General features: G+C 43.2%; 1 long non-coding RNA gene across 1 annotated transcript in view; it reads right to left on the reverse strand.

Moving 5' to 3' along the window:
- LOC311426393 overlaps positions 1-21,570 on the reverse strand; it is a 569,271-nt gene that overhangs the window by 297,671 nt on the left and 250,030 nt on the right. The window lies entirely within an intron of this gene.

Here is a 21,570-nt window from a genome sequence, read left to right on the forward strand (position 1 = left end):
GACAGTTAAGTCATGGAACTTAAAGGATTGTTTGTTACCTTTCCTGATTGTATGTATGTATAGGCATACTTGGGTTTAGTATGTAAAAGCAATGTTCTGTATATTTAGAAAGTTCGATGTTCGTGTGTGCGTGTTTGTAGAGCATAGACTCCCTGCGCACCCAGCGCTGTTTACTTGTCTTTTATAAATATTACTAAATTCAGATTGAGTTGAGACTTAATTTATAACAGGTGGAAATCTGCAAGATATGGCAGCCACCTTGTGTGGCTTGCATGGCTGGAAACGTCACTCATGCATCTGTTTTTTGTACATCAATCTCACTTCATATATCTGTTATCACATCAGCGTGAAGACAAGAGATAGCCCAGGTGCCAGCTCAGACTCCAAAGTTTTCATCAAACTCTATGTTGTAAAAGCAGACACCAGCAAGGAGTCTCTGTTAGTCTCTGATAATGATCTAGGCAATTATGTTGAACATGGTTGAGTGGATGAGTTTACTATTGATTCGATGGATATCGGGAAGGTAAGAATTAATTGCAGGTGGCTCTGTGCTTCATGCAAGTGGCTGAATTCAGGATCAATATATAGCTAAGGACTGAATGTGATGTAAAAACTTCTGACCTTTGCGTCAGAAATTGAGAAATACTTGTGGTACAGACTATTAAATTGTCAGTCTAGGGTATATGCTGGCATGTGAAATGACTGTTTTGAGTTTATTTTCAAATACAAATAGAAATTATTTATGTGTACATAATGGAAGAGCAGGGTGCCTGGGGAAGTAGATTTTTAATGTATTAAGTAAATTCTTTTTTTGTTGTTGTTTTTGTTTGTTTTTCCTGCCCTCTTGGTTTTTATTTGCTTTTTTTAAAGGTCAGCTGAATACTGATTGGACATGATAACGTGGGTCTCTGGTCTGGCTGGTTCCTGGCCAGTGTCCAGATCATGGTTCCAGTCCAGGGAAGGCAGTACATGTTCCCCTGCAACCAATGGCTTGACAAAAATGAGGCTGATGGCAGAGTGGAGGTGGGGGGTCTACCCAAGTGAGATTGTGCCCATTGAGAAATGTGAGAAAAGACATGTTGAGAAGAGTGTGCTTTTTTAAATAGATAGCATTAAGTTTGTATTATTAGTGTTCTTAAGGACCAGGACATCCCTGTGTTAGACATCAAAAAGTCCCCATCCCAATTAGCTTATGCTGGTGAGGAAAGTAAATTATTCTGTTTTTTAAATTTTATTTATTATTTGTTTGTTTGCTTGTTTCTTTGTTTTGTTTCTTTCTTTTTTTTTTTTTCTAAAACATTTGGAAAAACACTACCAAGTGCTTCTTCCCCAGTTCCCATGATTCATCATTACAATATCAGTGGGCTTTGCCTTTTTCACACTTGTGTCTTGCTGGACAAACCCTGGACAAGCACACATTCTGTCCTGTCTGTATTACCCAATAATTTGAAATATGTAGACCAAATCCATACTGCTCATTTGACTTATATCAGCAGATTTGTTCTGTTTTAAGGCTAAGATTAAAATTTGCCTTGGAATCATGAGAAAATACGTGTTTTTCCTTGTTAGAGGAAGCACGGCCGAAAGCACGACAGATACCAGTAGAGTCAGATCATGCTCCATTTTATTGCCCGAATAGCCTAACTTTTATAGTGAACTTAACAGGGGCGGATAGTGTTTCACACAAGATTATTGGTCAAAAGCACTCAGACAAACTGCAAGAAAACAACCCCACCTGCAAGAAAACAACCCCCTTGTGATTAGCAGTCACGTAGACCTTGTCCTTGAAGCCAGCTGCTGGTAACAATATTTTTCTGAATTCCTCAATTGGGCGATGTGGGAATCATTGTCGTGGGAGCTTCTCATAGTTATTCTGGTAGCTTGGTTTGCTCAGCTACAGTAGGCCATGAGATTTTCTAAGGCCTACTCCTGGTTGCTTAAGGCAAGCTCAGATCGAGCAATTGTTCCACGGACTCATGTCCACGCCCTGTATGCCAATTCCCAACATTTCCTCACCCCCTAGTATTGCATTTTGAACATCATTTAACCACCCTATATTTAATACTGAAATGAAAATCCATTTTAATGCTCTATTTTGCAGCCTGTTGACACTGGCTTAATAGTTGTAGAAGGGAAAACCTTAGGTTAGTCCTAAGGTTTAAGAAGGGAACTCCTTAGGTTAGACTAGTGATAAAAACTACAAGGTGTCTGTAGTTACTGGAGATCTGCGGGCTGCAGGCACCAATGCCAAAGCCTTTATGCAGATTTATGGCTAGACTGGCAAAACTGAATTGATCATCTTAGAAAACAGATCGAACAACTTGAGCGAGGAGCCACAGGTAACTTCAAGGTATGATGAAGACAGTCTTTGCTGCTTCTATGAGGGGAAAGAAATTATGAGCCCAAACTGAAATATTGTAAGAATAATTGGTCTAATCATCAAAATAATTGACTTCACAAAAATTGCCAGGTCTGTTGGGATCTGCTGACTTCTACATCTTTTTGAGGAGTTTTGTATTTCATGGATTGACTTTTATATTCTCAGGGACTGATAGCAAAGGTTTCATAGGAAAAAGTAGTTCAGTAGCTGCTTTTGTTTACCTTTACTTTCAAAAGGAGATACTTATGTTAGACTTCAAAAGATTGTAAACTTATATTTTGTGCCTGACCACATGTTATTGTCCCTTTTCTTTATCCAGTCGGGAAAAATGAAAAAAAAAAAAAAAGGAATTCTACCTTTGCCTCTAATCACACATGCCATTTATAACAGGTACATTTTGTTGGCCCAATCCTGCATAGATTTGCTGCTGTAATTTCTGCAAGCGTATGACTGTCCCATGGATTTTACTACCTATAGCGCTAGACCAACATGCACTAAACAGTCATGGCATGCTGCTCCAACGATCAGTTTGGCTAGCATTTCAGTCTATACATTTGTGTCCATAACTCCTTTTGAGGAACTCGGCAGTAAGCACTTTGTGAGCCAGGACCTGGCTAATCCAGCAAGAGATTTTGGGCTGACAAAGCTGACCACCACAGTGTGGTTGGGCATCTTCTGCTGAGTTGGGCCTGGTTATGTTGGGCCACCATCCTCTTCTTGCTTGCTTGCTTGGGTTCTCTTTCCAGAGAAACTGAGATTTTAGGCAAAGGAATGGTCTTGGTTCTTGCCCTGATGTGGAGTCAGAGGGGGGACAGGATGTGCTGTCAGGGCGTGACAGAGCCACATCCTTCTCTAGTGATGTAACCTCATGATGCACCAACATCTGGAGAGTAAAGACCAAAGTCCAGATGGAAGCGGAATTCCAGATGGAATTACCTGCTGTAATTGCTAACAGCACGAGGCTCAGCAGTGAGGTGCCTTGAGGTCTCTGTGAATTTGCAGTCACACAGAACTAGGATCCACCTCAGCACAAAGTTACACACCTACTTGCAATCTAGCTGTGTAACCTGCCCTGAACCATCAAGACTGAGATATCCTTCCCATTGCCAAAGGTCAACAGGGGTGCCTTTCTCGCAAGCTTTTCCATATTTTTGTACTGTGTATTTTGGAGTTTATTTAATCTCTTCCTGCCTCAGTTTGTTGCTTTATAGAATGGAATTAGTGATATTTATCAATTTTTATTGAGTTCTTTGGGACCTAAGATGACTAACGCCTTATAAATGCTTGCTTATTTAATATTCTATCATTTTAAGATTAGATTTCTCTGATTTTAAAGGAAACAATGAGTAATAAAGCCAATATCAGATTTATAATGAAGCCATATGTACAGTCTTCTCTTTATATAGCTATGTTTATTATCCTCTTGTGTTGGGTCTGTCTGGGATGGAGTCACCTTTCCCTGCAGCAGCCCACACAGTGCTGTGCACTCATAGCTGGAACAGCACTGATATCACTCCAGTGTTGTGTCTATTGCTGCACAGTGCTGGCACAGCATCAGGACTCCTTCCAAGCCCCCACGAGCCAGCAGGCTGGGGGTGGGCAAGTGATGGGGAGGGGATATCGCCAGGGCAGCTGACCTAACCCAACCAAAGGGATGTTCCATAACACCTGATGTCACACTCAGCAATAAAAAGGGGGGCTCTCGTGGGGGAGGGGGCTGTCCTCCTGAACAACCACTATGCGTTTTGAGGCCCTGCTTCCCAGGATGTGGCCAAACATCGCTCATTGATGGGAAGTAGAGAATAACTTTTTTTTTCCCCTTTCTCTCTGTGCTTCCGTGCGGCCTTGATTTTTTTCCCCCTTTCCCTTTAATTAAATCATTCTGATCTCAAACCTTGAGCTTTTTGTGTTGTATTTTCTCCCCTTCCTCTTTGAGGAGAGGGGGAGTGAGAGCGCAGTTGTGGTGGAGCTCAGCCACCCACTCGATTAAAACCACCACACCTCTCTAGGATGTTTATTGCTGGACTTTAAAGTTCTGCCCATTTTCTGTGTTGGCGTTTTTGCTGTTGTGGTTGGTTGGTTGGTTTGGTTCTTTTTTTTTTTTTTCCTGTGTATGTGCAAGGCAGAAGCTGTGAAGCATTAATAGACATACCCCTTCTACCTCTTTCACAATATGAATATTTACAGAAAGATATAGACAAGAATAAGATTGTGTGAGCTAAATGTTAATACGAAATGTCATCAGTTATATACAGAGCATGCAGGATGATTACAGCAAATCTAAGGGTAAATAAATGTAAAGAAAAATACATTCTTTATGCCAGGACAGCTGTATCAATTTTAGTTTTCTGATAAGCATCTTGTGTGCAATTGACTTTGTTTTAATCTACTACAGAAAAAAATGTTTATAGACTGAAACCTTTTTGCCAAGTTGCCAAATTTCATCCTGAAACAAATGTTTGCAAGTTTTATAACATATGCACTTCCTATCAGCATAAGCAATCATCAGAAACAAGTGATTGGTTGTTGAAGGATTAAATGGCATAAAAACCTTTGATCCAACTTCATTAGGTAATAATACAAACAAATAATCTAAACCAACAAGGTTTTGTATCTGTTGTATTGACTAGACAGATGGAAATCTTCCTTCTTATTCAGCCTTCTGTCATTGGTGTACTGTAATTGTGAATGGGTTGTATCCTCTCTGCAACACTAGCAAAGTGAGAAGATAATGGTCTTACATCTAATTTTCCAGATGAGATGTAAGGAAGACAGTCCAAACCCAAGATCCACATCAGAGTTTAGGTTATCTGAATCCAGATGTACTGCCTTTTTACTATGCTATTATTGCTCCTTGCTTAGTTCACATCTCATGCTAGACATTAAATATATCTTATTATTCATTTCAAAAAGAACTTAGGCACCATGAACGTCTTGAAATAGTATGATATTTGGCATATTCACTTTTAATGACGATATGGAGATGATGTTGGGGAAGAGAGAAATGAAGAAGTAGGGAGCCCAATAAATAAGAATTCAGCTCCTATCCTATCCACAGTTGTTCTGGATATCTTCAGATCAGTCTGTTCAGATGTGATTTGTTAATGAAAGCATAAAACAGGAAGGAGAAAGTAAAGGTAAACTTGTTTTTTAAAAAATGGCCTTATTCTCACTTCTCCAGTCAGGTAGCTGCTCTGGTTAATAGAGGTGATGCTCTTCATTTTTAAGAATGCATTTTCTGAAATGAAGATGTCTTATATCCTGTTGGGTGTTGACTTTCCTTTGGTGGCAGATAGAGGCTGAAGATGTTGGCAAGAATTATAAGATCCAGATAGGCACAATAGGAAAGGCATTGGGGATGTCTGGTTTCTGGAAAGTGTCACGCTGAAGTGGCTTGCCATGAAGATGAATGAGTCTGATAAAAAGAAGAAAAACAAAAAGTCTGAGGAGGTGGAAGAGGAAGAGACCAAGGTGGAGGAAGTAATGGATGTCTATATGTTTGTGGCACACCACTGGCTGGCTAAAGATGAAGGTTGTAATAAATGACTGAGTCCCAAATAGGATTTCAATTAAAGTTTACAATTTATTAAACAGAGTGAAGCAAACAGCGCTGGGTGAGCCGGGAGTCTCTGCTCCACCAAGATGCACACAAGTTACATCAGGCAGTTGGTTTTTATGGTCCTAGGCTAATACGTATTCATTACTACTTAGAAAAGGCAGGGTTATTATAATTAGTTCCCAGAGTCCGAACCCTCCCACTGGCGCATGTGTATCAGTCTCTGGTGGTCCCTCTGGGGGTCTCTCGTGCTAAAGGCTCATAGTCTTCCTCCCAGGTTTGTTCTTCAGTTGTCCTTCAGCTTCTCTTTCCTCATTTGGTAGTCTCTGGACCAGATGTCAGAGACTTGTGCAGTGTCTTGTGCAATAATTAGCAGTTATCTCAAAACCCTTCTTTCTTTTATCTCCTAGACCCAGACCTGGGCCTTGTTATAAATGAAGTCTCAACTCAATCTGAATTTTGTAATATTTATAAAACAAATATTTCTAAAAGGTATAAAAGGCAAGTAAACAGCGCTGGGTGTGCGGGGAGTCTACGCTCCATCAACAGGCACACATGAACATTAAACATTCTAAATACATTCTAAACATTGCTTTACATAATAAGCCCGAGTATGCCTATACAATCAGAAAAGGTAACAAACAATCCTTTAAGTTCCATGACTTAACAGTCTCCATTTTCCATTCCTTTTCTTGATTACAATCAAATATCCATTTTCCATTCCTTTTGAACAATGTCTTGCTTTAAGCTGTCAAGCAACTCGGTCTTCAGGCCTTATGTATCCCGTTCTTGCCAGATCTAAGAAAAGCATATCCATCTCCTTTTCAAGGCCAATAAGCCTGGGTCAAAAGGCATGTTCAGGTCAACAGGGGGTGTAACAGCAAAAGCCTTCAATGGCTGTAGCAGCAGAGGGGCCCATGGCATAGCATTTAACTATTTGTATGGTAAATGCCAAGGGCTAGAGAAAGATGGTGCCCCTCATGTTTTAAGATAGATGCAAGTGTTTTAATGTACTCTAGACATAACCTTTCTTAAAGCCAATTTCCCTGGTGTTCTGGGGCCACACACTTCTATGGGGAGCCACAGATCTGATGATATATGGCTATTTCTGGGGTCCTTTTGTGGGAGCATGGCCATGGGGGTCGACAAGCACCATGGTTGGTGATAACATCAGACTCTTAACGATGAGGCCATCAGGAATCGTTTAGAGGGAACAAAGAAGGGTGATTCAGGAGACACCATGCCCCTCTCGGGTTGCTTGTTCTCCAGCTGTCATGGTTTAACCCGACCAGCAGCTAAACACCACACAGCCGTTCGCTCACCCTTCCCCCTCCCTCTCTGGGATGGGGGAGAGAAACGGGAAAGTGAAGCCTGTGAGTTGAGATAAAGAGAGTTTATTAATGTGAGAAACACTCCGTAGCCAATAACTTAGGCTCAGACGAGGATCTCAGTGAAGTAGTAATTTATTCGCGATTGCAATGGCGGGCGCCCCACAAGCAGCAGAGAGCGCATCTACTAGTTCCAAAACACAGTTTATATACCTTTTGATGGCAGGACCCTCCCCTGTTTCCTCACTGAGTGGGTAATCCAGATTCACAATCTATCTGATGCTTCACAAACAATGCATGGCCTTCAGTCGCCAGCCTGTTAAATTTCAAATTTCTTTTGACATTTTTACTGCTTGAAGTGGTAATGTTTCTTCACTTATCTGACTTGACTTGACACCATGATTTTCACCTAATTGTCCTAAGGAGTCTGATTGTCTGCATTTTACAAGGTCGCCTGCTAAACTTTCTTATCACTGTAAGCATATCTCAGTACCACATTCCCTCCTTCTAAACAATGTAACTCTGCAAAAACAACATTTCTATTCCCACATTAAGACAGGAAAATAATAATAACAATAATAATAATAACAATGATGATAATAGTACTACTACTAATAATGTGTACAAACAAGTGATGCACAATGCAATTGCTCACCACCCGCTGACCGATGCCCAGCCTAACCCCGAGCAGCCAGCCCCCCCACCCTGGCTAGCCACCCCTATATATTGTTTAGCATGACGTCTGATGGTATGGAATACCCCTTTGGCTAGTTTGGGTCAGCTGTCCTGGGTCTGTCCCCTCCCAGCTCTTGTTGCACCCCCAGCCTGCCCGTTGGCAGGACAGAGCGAGAAGCCTTAAGGCATGGAAGTTGCTGGGTGTTTGCAGTTGTGTGGTGGTTTTACCGTGCTGGGCAGCTAAACCCCACAACCGCTCTCTCACTCCCCCTCCTTTAGATGAGGAGGGGGAGAAGTAAAGCAAAGAACAACTCACGGGTTGAGATAAGGATAATTTAATTAAAGGGAAAAAACAATAATAATTAAATAAAAACTACCATGAACTAAACAATTTAACTAAGGGGAAATAAAAAGGGAAAGGGGAAAAGGGAGGGGAAAAGGAAAAAAATAAAAAGAAGGGAGGAAAACAAACAAACAAAATAAATGAAGGCTATATGGAAGTGCAGAGGAAAGAAATTACTCTCTACTTCCCACAAATGAGCGATGATTGATCACGTCCTTGAAGCAAGGCCTCAACGCACGCAGCCGGTGTTCGAGAGGAGGACCGACATCTTCTCAACGAGAGCCCACCCCTCCCCTCTTCTTCCTGTTTCCACCTTTTATTGCTGAGTGTGACATCATATGGTATGGAATATCCCTTTGATTGGTTTAGGTCAGCTGCCCTAGTGATGTTTCTCTCCTCACTTTTTGCCCACCCCCTAGGAGGGTTAGAGAAAGGCCCAATGCTGTGCCACTGCTGCTCAGCAGTAGACACAACACTGGTGTGATAACAACACTGCTGTTCCAGCTACAAGTACAGAGTACGGCACTGTATGGGCTGCTGCCGGGAAAGTTAACATTCCAGCCAGACCCAGTACAAGTTGCCGGGCAAAATTGTTGACCAATGAATAGTTAGTGGAAAAGTACTGCTGTTGGGCAAATAGTATAAGAGGGAAGCCTGTCCTCAAGATGGGGAGGCAACACAGATATAATGAAGCTATGTCATCAATAATGAAGTAGCAGTTACTTATCCTAAAAGAACCCTGGTGTCTGTGTGGTCATTACGCCACATCTTTGATCTCTCTTTGCAATTTCACTTGCAGAGAATACATATGAAGTCCACGTTCTCACTGGAAATGTGTGGGGGGCTGAGACAGACTCTAATATCTTCTTGAGCATCTATGGCGTAGGAAGAGGAGATGTGGGTGAGTGCCAGCTGAAAAGGTCCAATAACCTCAACAAGTTTGAAAAGGGGCAGATAATGCATGAACTCAATTCACTAGAGCAAGCAGAAAGGTGGCAAAGCTCTCTTAGTTATCATGCTGGTCATTCATCACCGTCTCTTCTCTGTGAGGCTATGTTTCTTCTTCTAGCTTAAAGCTCAGACATGCTTTATTTCTGAAATTTATGATTTAAAGTAAAACACCTCAAAATATTTTCCAGAGGAAATTCATTTGAATAATAAGCTGAATACTCTTCTGTGTTGGAGCCACCTTTTGCATCTGCTTCCTGTAAGCATTCTGGTAACCAGATTTCTTCCCAGGAATACTTGAAAACCACAAACTGTAAATTAATATTGGAGAGCATTTGTGAGGCAGTTCAAGCCATGTTAGTATTTAGATTGAAAATATGATTCTAAATGCTCACCTCAACCAGTCAGGGAATAAAAGCAGTATTGCATGGTGTGCTATAATTAGGTTATAATCCAATCCAATTAAACATCATCTCTTGTAGACTGAATATTTTCCATAAAAATGCTTATGAACAAATAACAAACAACTATTATAGCCAGACATTATTAAAGGAATTATTTTGAATAACAAAAAAATATTGAGACGGTAAGCAGTTGTGGAAAACTTGCAATAAGAAAAAGAGAGCCTAAGGTTGTTAAATAAGCCGTTAGCTGTGATTTATGAGCTTGGCACTGGTGAATCTGCAACTCGCACATGGTTCTTCATTCAATGGGAAGAGCTCCAAGCTGCAAATATATTGCCCTCTGATCTTGGGAGTAGAAACCCAAAGTCTACCAACAACTTAATCACATTAAGATGTTTAAATTGTTATCATAACAAGGCCCATCCTGTCACACTAATACTGTTAATAAATGAACCTCATGGTTGTAGTAAATGACAAAAGTGTTATAAATGAAGTCTTGTTATAAGTTAGACCACACAATTTACTGGTCTACTGAAATTATTTTATTAATCAAGTAAGCAGACACAAGCAAAACAGCGCTGGGCGGCTGGGGAGTCTCCGCTCCGCAACAGCACGCAACTTCCCCTTTCCAGTGTAGCTGTTTTATAGCATTGAAGTTCCGGCTTGTCGAGACTTGTCGACTTGTCGAGACCTGTTGAGACCTGTCGACTTGTCGAGACCTGTTGAGACCTGTCGACTTGTCGAGACCTGTCCTGAGACTGCGCAGTCTGTTGTTGGGGGTCGTTATTCTTCCTCCAGTGATCATGCGTTGTGCTTGTGTTCAGGTGGGGGCAAAACAGGATGTCTTGCGGTGTGTGGGTGGTATCTTACAAAATCTTTGTTTTAACAAGGATGTTCACCCAACCCCCTTCCCCATTTGTCCCCATGTTACAATGCCGTGAGTTGTAAAACCTTATCTCCTCAGTAGATTCTTTAAATTCTCAAGGACAATGAACAAACCCCTACTAATTTATCACAGTCTCAACTCTGAATTTAGTAACATAAAAGAATATTTATAAAAGGCAAGTAAACAGAGCTGGGTGTGCGGTGAGTCTATGCTCTACCAACATGCACACCCAACCATCGAACTTTCCAAATATATATAGGACACTGCTGTTACATATTTACAAGAAACCCGAGTACACCTATACATATGGATATCCTATCCCCACTTCATATTATAATTCTCTTTGTGGTGGTCCTTGTGGGTGAAAGGCTCACGGTTTCCCCATCACCATTAGCAACCTTTTGTTCCAGACTGCAGGAGCGGCTTCGACTGTCTCCCTCTTCTTCTGCACATGCTCTGCCCACCACAAGGTTCCCGAAAACAACAAAACGTGATTGCTTTTCCCGCGTTTCGTTAACCCTTGAAATCACACTAATAATATTATTATAATATAACATTAAACAATAAATGTTAACAGTTCTAACCAGCAACCCCCCCAGCAACTTCCGTGCCTTAACAGAGGGGAAAACAAGCAACCCCAGACGGCAGGGCGTCGCCTCAATCACCCTTCTTTGTTTCCTGTAAACTCTTTACATTCCTGATGACCTCATCGTTAAGAGTCTGATGTTATCACCAACCACAAGGCTTTTCGACCCTCTGTGGTGGTTTTACCGTGCTGGGCAGCTAAACCCCACAACCGCTCTCTCACTCCCCCTCCTTTAGATGAGGAGGGGGAGAAGTAAAGCAAAGAACAACTCACGGGTTGAGATAAGGATAATTTAATTAAAGGGAAATAATTATAATAATTAAATAAAGACTACCATGAACTAAACAATTTAACTAAGGGGAAATAAAAGGGAAAGGGGAAAAAGGGAGGAAAACAAACAAACAAAATAAATGAAAGCTATATGGAAGTGCAGAGGAAAGAAATTACTCTCTACTTCCCACAAATGAGCGATGATTGACCACGTCCTTGAAGCAAGGCCTCAACGCACGCAGCCGGTGTTTGAGAGGAGGACCGACGTCTTCTCAACGAGAGCCCACCCCTCCCCTCTTCTTCCTGTTTCCACCTTTTATTGCTGAGTGTGACATCACATGGTATGGAATATCCCTTTGATTGGTTTAGGTCAGCTGCCCTAGTGATGTTTCTCTCCTTACTTTTTTGCCCACCCCCTAGGAGGGTTAGAGAAAGGCCCAATGCTGTGCCACTGCTGCTCAGCAGTAGACACAACACTGGTGTGATAACACTGCTGTTCCAGCTATAAGTACAGAGTACAGCACTGTATGGGCTGCTGCCGGGAAAGTTAACATTCCAGCCAGACCCAGTACACCCCCATTGCCACATTCCCAAATCTCTCCCTTCTTTATTAATATCAACCATTTTTCTGACACGAATTACCACTCCATATATAACAAAAGGAAAAAAAAAAAATCTGTAGTTTGAAGTAAAACACATGGAAGCAAAGATAAGAGTTTCCTTGGAGTTAATGTTTGTGTCCAGTTCCAGACTGAAACTGAGGGAAAATGCTAATCCTGAAAGGAATGAGATTTAGGAGAGATGAGTTAAACCTACAGGAGGCTCAAATTGAGATGAAGTAAAGAAAGGAATGAAGGGCTGTGTATCTCCAAGGCTGTTACTGTGTTGTAGGAGCCAAGCATGAGTGCAAATGGGACAGCTCACAGCTCTGGAGTTATTTACGTAGTTATATATCCACCCTAGGAATACAAGGGAGACTTACAAACACCTTTAATTTTAGTGGGGAAAAAAATACCCTGGCTACTGCCTCTCTTTCCCCCTTTCTGTCAATTGCCTCACTTGCCTCTTGCCTCCTGTGCAGATGGACTTGTTCACCATCAAAGCCATCAACCTGGGCAAGCTGAAGAAGCTGCGGATCTGAGGATTGGACTACTCTGGTGGTAGCCCAAGCTGGTTCCTGGAGAGGGTAGAGATTGTTGACCTCAAGGACAGCACCATGTGAGCAGCCTGTAGCACCTTTTCTGTATGGTCAAAGACGGGGACACTTTCTCAGGAGACTGCAGAACTGTGGGAAGGCAGAGGAGATGCAGAAGGTCATCACCATAGCTCCTCACCAAATCACAGGGAGCAGGCATCCTATGGGAGTCTCGTGTCGTTGTGCAGTTACAGGGAGCATAGGGCCTTTCTGGGGAATCTCTGTGTGGTGTTTTGCTGTCCCAGAATCTCTGCAGTTTGGGAACCAGCTGTGTTCTGAAGAAAACCTCACTTTTTCTCTTTTTTCCTGGGAGGGATTCTCCCTTCTGAAGAGGCTCCCTCACAGAGCCTGCAGCTGCATTACTCCTTCCAAGGATCTGCTCCGGAAATTTCTCACCTCACATTTCATTTCTATTTTGTACCTAATTGTCCTGGTTTCATTTAGGACAGAGTTAATTTTCCTCCTAGTAGCTGGTAGAATGCTATGTTTTGGCTTAGGATGAGAAGAGCGCTGATAACATGCTGATGTTTTAATTGTTGCAGAGCAGTGCTTACACCAAGCCAAGGACTTTTCAGCTTCTCGCTCTGTCCTGCCAATGGGCAGGCTAGGGGTGCAGCAGGAGCTGGGAGGGGACAGCTGACCCAAACTGGCCAAAGGGGTATTCCATACCATCTGACGTCATGCTAAACAATATATAGGGGTGGCTAGCCGGGGTGGGGGGGCCAGCTGCTCGGGGTTAGGCTGGGTATCAGTCAGCAGGTGGTCAGCAATTGCATTGTGCATCACTTATTTCGTGCACATTATTATTAGTAGTAGTACTATTATCATCATTATTATTATTATTATTGTTATTATTATTTTTCTGTCTTAATAAACTGTCTTTATCTCAATTGACAGGCTTCACTTTCCCTTTCCCCCACCAACCCAAAGAGGGAGTGGGGAGGGTGAGCGAACGGCCGTGTGGTGTTTAGCTGACAGCTGTATTAAACCGCAACAGTCCTTTTTGGCGCCCAACATGGGGCCTGAAGGGTTGAGATAATGACAGATCTGACCAGAGTGTGTTAAACTAAAATTGGTATAAGTATTAGACCGGCTTATTAGGTGCTAGTCACAATGCTGATTGCTTTAATCTCAAGACTGCTATGCCTGTTTTCCAAATTGAGTATTATAGCATGTTACTTTCTGTATGTGCTCCCTGTCATGCTGTTTATCCTCTCCGGGCCCTGGTTTAAGATCATTATGGTACTGTGAATTGTAACAGTGGCTTATGATAGGATGAAATTGCTGGTCATGACTCTAACCTGGTATTTGTACTCGGCACTTTTGTCGACTCTATACTTTGGAAACCATATCTCGGAAACTATTAACAATTAAACATACTACCATTTTTCATCAGGGAGCCAATCTAAGGAGGGGACAAGGGAAAATATTTTTTCCTACTTGTTCACTGTCCCTTTCTCCTTCACCGTCTCTTATCCTCCGAGCTTTATCATTCTCCAAGATATTGAATATCCTTAGGATACTCAGACCAGTTATTAGGAATAAAATGGCAAGATGGACGTCGTCAAATCCCAATGGATGTGATCAACAAAATAACAGCTACGTCTCCACCAGCTAGCAAAAAGGAAACACAAACTTTCCTAGGTGTCGTCGGGTTCTGGAGAATGCACATTCCAAATTACAGTCTGATTGTAAACCCGCTCTACCAAGCAACCCGTAAGAAGAATGATTTCAAATTGGGCCCTGAGCAACGACAAGCTTTTGAACAAATTAAGCAGGACATAGTTCATGCAGTAGTCCTTGGGCCAGTCCGAACAGGACCAGATGTAAAGAATGTGCTCTACACCGCAGCCGGAACATATCCTGTGCCCAATGCCACCTCCAAGAACACTATCCTGGGCATTGAAAAGCAAGTCCTATGGCGACATGGAACCCCAGAAAGAATTGGGTCAGACAATGGGACTCATTTCCAAAATAACCTTATAGACACTTGGGCAAAAGAACATGGTATTGAGTGGGTGTATAATGTTTCAGGAAGAACGGCCGAAAGCACGACAGACACCAGTATGGTCAGATCATGCTCTCTCCTTTATTACCCGAATAGCCTGACTTTTATAGTGAACTTAACAGGGACGAATAGTGTCTCACACAAGATTATTGGTCAAAACCACTCAGACAAACAGTTACAAGAAAACAACCCCACCTGCAAGAAAACAACCCCCTTGCGATTAGCAGTCACGTAGATCCCGTCCTTGAAGCCAGCTGCTGGCAACAATATTTTTCTAAATTCCTCAATTGGGCGATGTGGGAACACTGTCATGGGAACTTCTCATAGTCGTCCTGGTAGCTTGGTTTGCTCACCTGCAGCAATCCATGGGATCTTTGCTGTTTCAAAAATCCCTCAACAATAACCCCTTTTTCTTTTTGAGCAAACCAAGCCCAATGTAAAAGTTTTGCAAGTAACCCTTTAACCACGTTTATTACAATACAACACGTAATGATGATTAACACCACAACAAACAGAATCCTTAATCCCTCTTTGATTAATCCCAGTAACCATCTAGGCATCCTTTCAAACAAATCAGTGAGCCATTGACTGAAAGGATTGATATCACATTGAATCTTTCTCATGTGCTCTTTCTGGAAAGTAATGGATTTGTGAATTGACTCACTATGATCAAAAGGGTTCAAACAGCACATTGCCTCAAAGTCCTCACACCCATGCCCTTGAGCCAAGAGCAAGAAGTCAATAGCAGCTCGATGCTGTAAGAGTGCACATCGCAGACTATTTGGATCTGGTAACATCTCCTCAAGTATCTCTGTCGTGGCATGGGCTTGCTTCTTGGCCCAGCATACCAATTTTTCTAAGTTGTTAAGTGCGGCCGCAGATGCCACTCCTGGCACTAAACTTGCCAATGCCGCTCTAGCTGTAACATCAAGCAACTCAACATTATCATTGGAATCCGGTGTGAGCAATGCCCATTTATGTCTGGTGATCTCATGCAACTGCGACAAGCTAGGAGCAAATATAGAGAGTTTATCTAAGTAACATGGACCTCTGATAGCATTTGCAGGGATACCTTGCCAGGCCCTATCCCCACAAATCAGAAAAACATCAGGAGGTAAGGCCATAGCTGTACGATTTTTCCAAATGCTATAGTTGTTACCCCTTGTCTCCGTGCCATAAGCCCCTAAACCCTGCCTAGCAGTGTCATTGTAATCACAGGTGTTACTTGTATTTCTGTACCCATATGGCCCTTTCCAAGTTCCTGTAGCAGGATCTCGGTAATTCATTCTTATTTGTGGTAACACATTTGGTGCTGCTATATTTATTGTCTGAAAATGAATACTCGCAGGAGGGTCTTCTCGGTCACTAGTCAAATATGAGTGATTCAAGACAACCAATGCCTCGGACAATCGTTCATCGATGTTCCTGATCTTTTAGTCTCACTAATTGTTCCTTTAAAACCTGGTGTGATCGTTCTACCATCACTTGGCCCGTGGGAGAGTATGGAGTATGGAATATCAGTTTTATTTTCCTAGTTACTTCAGGCAATTACACCATAAGTATGAACTGGAATCGAAGGCAGCCAAGTGGTACACCACAACTGATATCACTAATGCACTTTTCTCCATCCCTCTAGCAGCAGAGTGCAGGCCACAGTTTGCTTTCACTTGGAGGAGTGTCCAATACACCTGGAATCGGCTGCCCCAGGGGTGGAAACACAGCCCTACCATTTGCCATGGACTGATCCAGTCTGCGCTGGAGCAGGGGGAAGCTCCTGAACACCTGCAGTACATCGATGACATCATTGTGTGGGGTGACACAGCAGAGGAAGTTTTCGAGAAAGGGAAGAAAATAGTCCAAATCCTTCTGAAGGCCGGTTTTGCCATAAAACAAAATAAAGTCAAAGGATCTGCACGAGAGATCCAGTTTTTAGGAATAAAATGGCAAGATGGACGCTGTCAAATCCCAATGGATGTGATCAACAAAATAACAGCTATGTCTCCACCAGCTAGCAAAAATGAAACACAGACTTTCCTAGGTGTCATGGGGTTTTGGAGAATGCACATTCCAAATTACAGTCTGATTGTAAACCCGCTCTACCAAGCAACCCGTAAGAAGAATGATTTCAAATTGGGCCCTGAACAACGACAAGCCTTTGAACAAATCAAGCAGGAAATAGTTCATGCAGTAGCCCTTGGGCCAGTCCGAACAGGACCAGATGTAAAGAATGTGCTCTACACCGCAGCCGGGGAGAACGGCCCCACCTGGAGCCTCTGGCAGAAAGAACCTGGGGAAACTCGAGGTCGACCCCTGGGGTTTTGGAGTCGGGGATACAGAGGATCTGAGGCCCGCTACACTCCAACCGAAAAGGAGATATTGGCAGCATATGAAGGAGTTTGATCTACTTTGGAGGTGGTCGGTACTGAAGCACAGCTCCTCCTAGCACCCTGACTGCCGGTACTAGGCTGGATGTTCAAAGGAAGGGTCCCCTCTACACATCATGCAACTGATGCTACATGGAACAAGTGGGTTGCACTCAGCAGGCTCGAATAGGAAACCCCAGTCACCCAGGAATCTTGGAAGTGATTATGGACTGGCCAGAAGGCAAATACTTTGGGATATCATCAGAGGAGGAGGTGGTCGGTGCTGAAGAAGCCCCACTGTACAACCAGTTACCAGAGAATGAGAAGAAATATGCCCTGTTCACTGATGGGTCCTGTCGTATTGTGGGAAAGCATCGGAGATGGAAGGCTGCTGTATGGAGTCCTACACGACAAGTTGCAGAAGCTGCTGAGTCTCTATCTCAACCCACAGGCTTTAATTTCTTTCTGATTCTCTCCCCCATCCCAGAGAGGGAGCAGGGAGGGTGAGCGAACGGCTGTGTGGTGCTTGGCTGCCGACAGGGTTAAACCACAAGTTGGAAGAAAGAAACAAAAATAATCTCTCCTTATCCAAACTTATTTTTTTTTTATTTCAGTAGAAAATTAAGCTTAATTAAGAACTGACATGGAAAACCGTACTCAGTTTCTCCAGCATAGCTCAAGCATACACCAAGCAAGGCGGGCAGCCTGGCACTAAATCACACTAATGGAAGGAGCCAGAGCTGAATTTATGGCAGGGCCATGGAATGATGATACAGAGCCTCCTGCCACCACTCACCCTACCTGTAGGATAACTCAGCCACGTGCTCCTCAAATGATGAATGAAGTGTGATGTGCTGGATGGTTTGCTGCCCAGATCAAGGATATGGGAAGTACTGTGCGATACATCAGAAGTTTCTTTTAGGTAAGTCTTTTAAGAGTCTTCTTAGATACATTTTGGGGTTTTCAGTAGCCCACCCTCCCCAGCAGCATTCAGCAGGTACCAGTTTGCAATAATTTGAAATGAATAGTAAGAAGTGCACCATATATATTTTATGGCCTCTGTTGGAAAGGGAAATCTTTCTATTAAATATCATAAAGCAAATTATTTAGAAACAGCTTCCAAGTAGGTTAAAGCAGAAGTTTGAGATGAAACAGAAGCACGGCTTTTCCAATGTCTCAAAATCATACCCCTTCCCCCCCCCCCAAAAAAAAAAAAAAAAAGCAAAAAAAAAAAGCAAAAAAAAGCAGTCCTTCCTAATGATACTGCTTTCTCTTGCTGAAATCCTGGGACATGGCTGAAATCTGCTGCTTTATTTCCAGGTCTCTATTTTCTGGAAAGCAGAAGAAAGGCATATGGAACCCCTCTGCATGGCACCTCTTATAAGCATGTGATGGGTGGCATGGCAGGGACAGAGGGGGTGCTGCTCCCGAGGGCCACTCAGGTGTACGTGGCTGCTGCCAGTCCTGCAGGTCTCAGGGTCCAGCGGGGTGGACGATGACCCAGAACATTTTCCCAATTGTTTTGCAGCAGTGTATTCACAAACACTACCTTTCCCCCTTGGGGAGAACCCACAGCAGAAAGAATCAGGCACAAACATTTCAGCTGGAAGCCGAGTATAGTTTGCAGAAAAAGGGGTTGCAGAAAAGACCAGCCTTTCTGCCAAGAAAAATGAATAACAATCAGAATAAAAGTAAGCCTTCAGAAAAATAAAAATCATAGGGGCTGTGAGAAAAGCAAAGCTCATCTCCCTGTTATGCTTCCACAAGGTAAACACTTCATCAAACTGAGTCCCCAAGTGCTGTTGCTCTGAATAGCTTCAGTTCTGCACAGCAAAATGCTGACAGCATCAACTTCTAGGGCCAAAAGGCAGCAATGTGATGACTCAGAGCAAGCCATACAGCTGCAGGACTGGACCGTTTTGCCCTAAAATACTTCTATGTTGCAGGAAGAACGGCCGAAAGCATGACAGACACTAGTATGGTCAGATCATGCTCCATTTTATTACCCGGATAGCCTAGCTTTTATAGTATTATATTATTTGGGTAACAAAATGGAGCATGATCTGACCATACTAGTGTCTGTCGTGCTTTCGACCGTTCTTCCTGCAACAGCCGCTCTAGCTGCAACACCAAGCAATTCAACATTATCATTGGAATCCGGTGCAAGCAATGCCCATTTATGTCTGGTGATCTCATGCAACTGCGACAAGCTAGGAGCAAATATAGAGAGTTTATCTAAGTAACATGGACTTCCGATAGCATTTGCAGGGATACCTTGCCAGGCCCTATCCCCACAAATCAGAAAAACATCAGGAGGTAAGGCCATAGCTGTACGATTGTTCCAAATGCTATAGTTGTTACCCCTTGTCTCCGTGCCATAAGCCCCTAAACCCTGCCTAGCAGTGTCATTGTAATCACAGGTGTTACTTGTATTTCTGTACCCATATGGCCCTTTCCAAGTTCCTGTAGCAGGATCTCGGTAATTCATTCTTATTTGTGGTAACACATTTGGTGCTGCTATATTTATTGTCTGAAAATGAATACTCGCAGGAGGGTCTTCTCGGTCACTAGTCAAATATGAGTGATTCAAGACAACCAATGCCTCGGACAATTGTTCATCGATGTTCTTGATCCCTTTTAGTCTCACTAATTGTTCCTTTAAAACCTGATGTGATCGTTCAACCATCACTTGGCCCGTGGGAGAATATGGAGCACTCATTTTTGGCTGAATCAGTAGGAAAATCCATTCCAGAACTCGAAAATGCTGCCCTATCATTCCACCCTTGCCATCACCTGTGTCACTTATAATACTCCTATTACCCGTGCTGTTAGTGTCAGTGGCATCCTCCTGGTACCGTTTCTGTCTTTGTCGCCCCTTACTCTCCCCCTTTTCTTTTTGCCACTGACCAATCACCGCAAACGGATGAGACACATGATTGCTAATTAGGAAAGAGAGTGCAACGTCTGCTATACGGCTGCAGGCAGTGCCGGCTGCAACCTTAGAAGCTATTTGTGAAAGAGCCTGCCGGTGGTCATTTGGTAGTGTAATCTGCGGCTCTGCAGTCCTGCACCGCAATAAAGGTAGTAATATAGCTAAGCCGTCATTAGTAATCCGTACAATGTGGCAACCCCACTGAATATTATCCAGGAACATTTGTACATTTATCAAATTATGTAACACCATAGTTATATCACCTATCTGGGGACGAATAGTAGAGTCTGATATTTTCCATCCCAAGTATAGCCATGGCTGTTTCTGTTGAACCTTCTCTGGGGCTATCTTCGACCCTTTTGCTTCCAAAGTATCCCAAATAAACTTTAAATCCGAATCCTGGAAGCATTCTGGCCTACCAAACCAAATGTTATCCATATAATGGTAAATAATTACGTCACACCATGCTGTCCGAATTGGTTGTAGTGCCCAGGCCACATACAATTGACATAATGTAGGGGAATCCCTCATCCCCTGCGGAAGCACTAGCCATTCATAGCGCTTTTCCGGGGCCTGTTTGTTAATGGAGGGTACCGTAAAAGCAAATCTCTGGCAGTCCTGTGCCACCACATCTGGTTGCCTGGACTGATCGATAAATTTAGCATATGGTTCCCCAGGGGCCTGTTCTACAGATGCAAATGGAGGTGCTTTCTTTTCCCCTGGTAGACTAAGAAGAACCCTCAGTGCGAGCTGCACAGCTGTTTGGTGAGTAATCGCAGGGAACTGCAACTGAATCTGGGTATTGAGATAAGGACCTGTTGCCTTTAACATCTCTGCAGTAATCCCATACAGAGGGTCCCCCGGTTGACGCAGTTGACCCGCTTCCCCCTGTGGTAACTGCAACCATTCCCTTTCAAACAATAACAATGGGGAAGGAGTTAACAATAAGCGCGCCAGGTTTCGACAGTCAAGTGGAAACATTGGTTTTGCCTGAAAAATCCATTGAATTATCTGTTGAGCTGCCTGGGATTGTAATCCATAGTCCAAAACCATTTTTCAAGATTGTTGTAGAAGCTTGCAGTCATGCGGCTGCCACAACCTGGTGCCTTGCACAGGGTCGATAATAATAGGGCAGGCCAAGGATGTAGCATGCCTATGCCCCTCTATGAAAGCATCACGTATGACGTCGGAGCACCTGTCCCTTCTTGGACAGATGGAACCTGCTGTAACAGTCGATATTGATACAGCCAGGGGTGGCCCAGCAGTCTGGAGGGTGCGCTCAAGCATGCTCATTATTTCTCCTGAGGAAGTGGAATCCAGGTGGTGGGAACAGAACCTGGCACTCAGATCATCAGAGGAGCCGGCTCCGTCCAAAGACATTTGTTGCAAGGCGCTCACAGTGCAATGGTTTCCCTCTAGTGAAGACCGGAAAGTCAAAGCCTCAAGGGTTTTTGTGGGCTCAGCTGGAGGGTGCAGAGACACAGGATCAGAGCACCCTAAGATGTGTTCAGAGCTTATGGTTGAAAATAGGTCTTTTTCTGCAGAGAGATTCCAGCTTGATGGGTCAGACATGAGCTTCAGTGTGTTCTGAGAAAGCAGAGATTTGTCCTCTCCATCCTCAGTGAAGGTGTCATTGGCAAGGACGATGCTTGTTGTAGAGAAGACACGTTTGGTAGGTCTTGTTTGACATAGCTGC

This window comes from Aythya ferina, assembly GCF_964211825.1.
Source record: "Aythya ferina genome assembly, chromosome: W".
Taxonomy (NCBI): domain Eukaryota; kingdom Metazoa; phylum Chordata; class Aves; order Anseriformes; family Anatidae; genus Aythya; species Aythya ferina.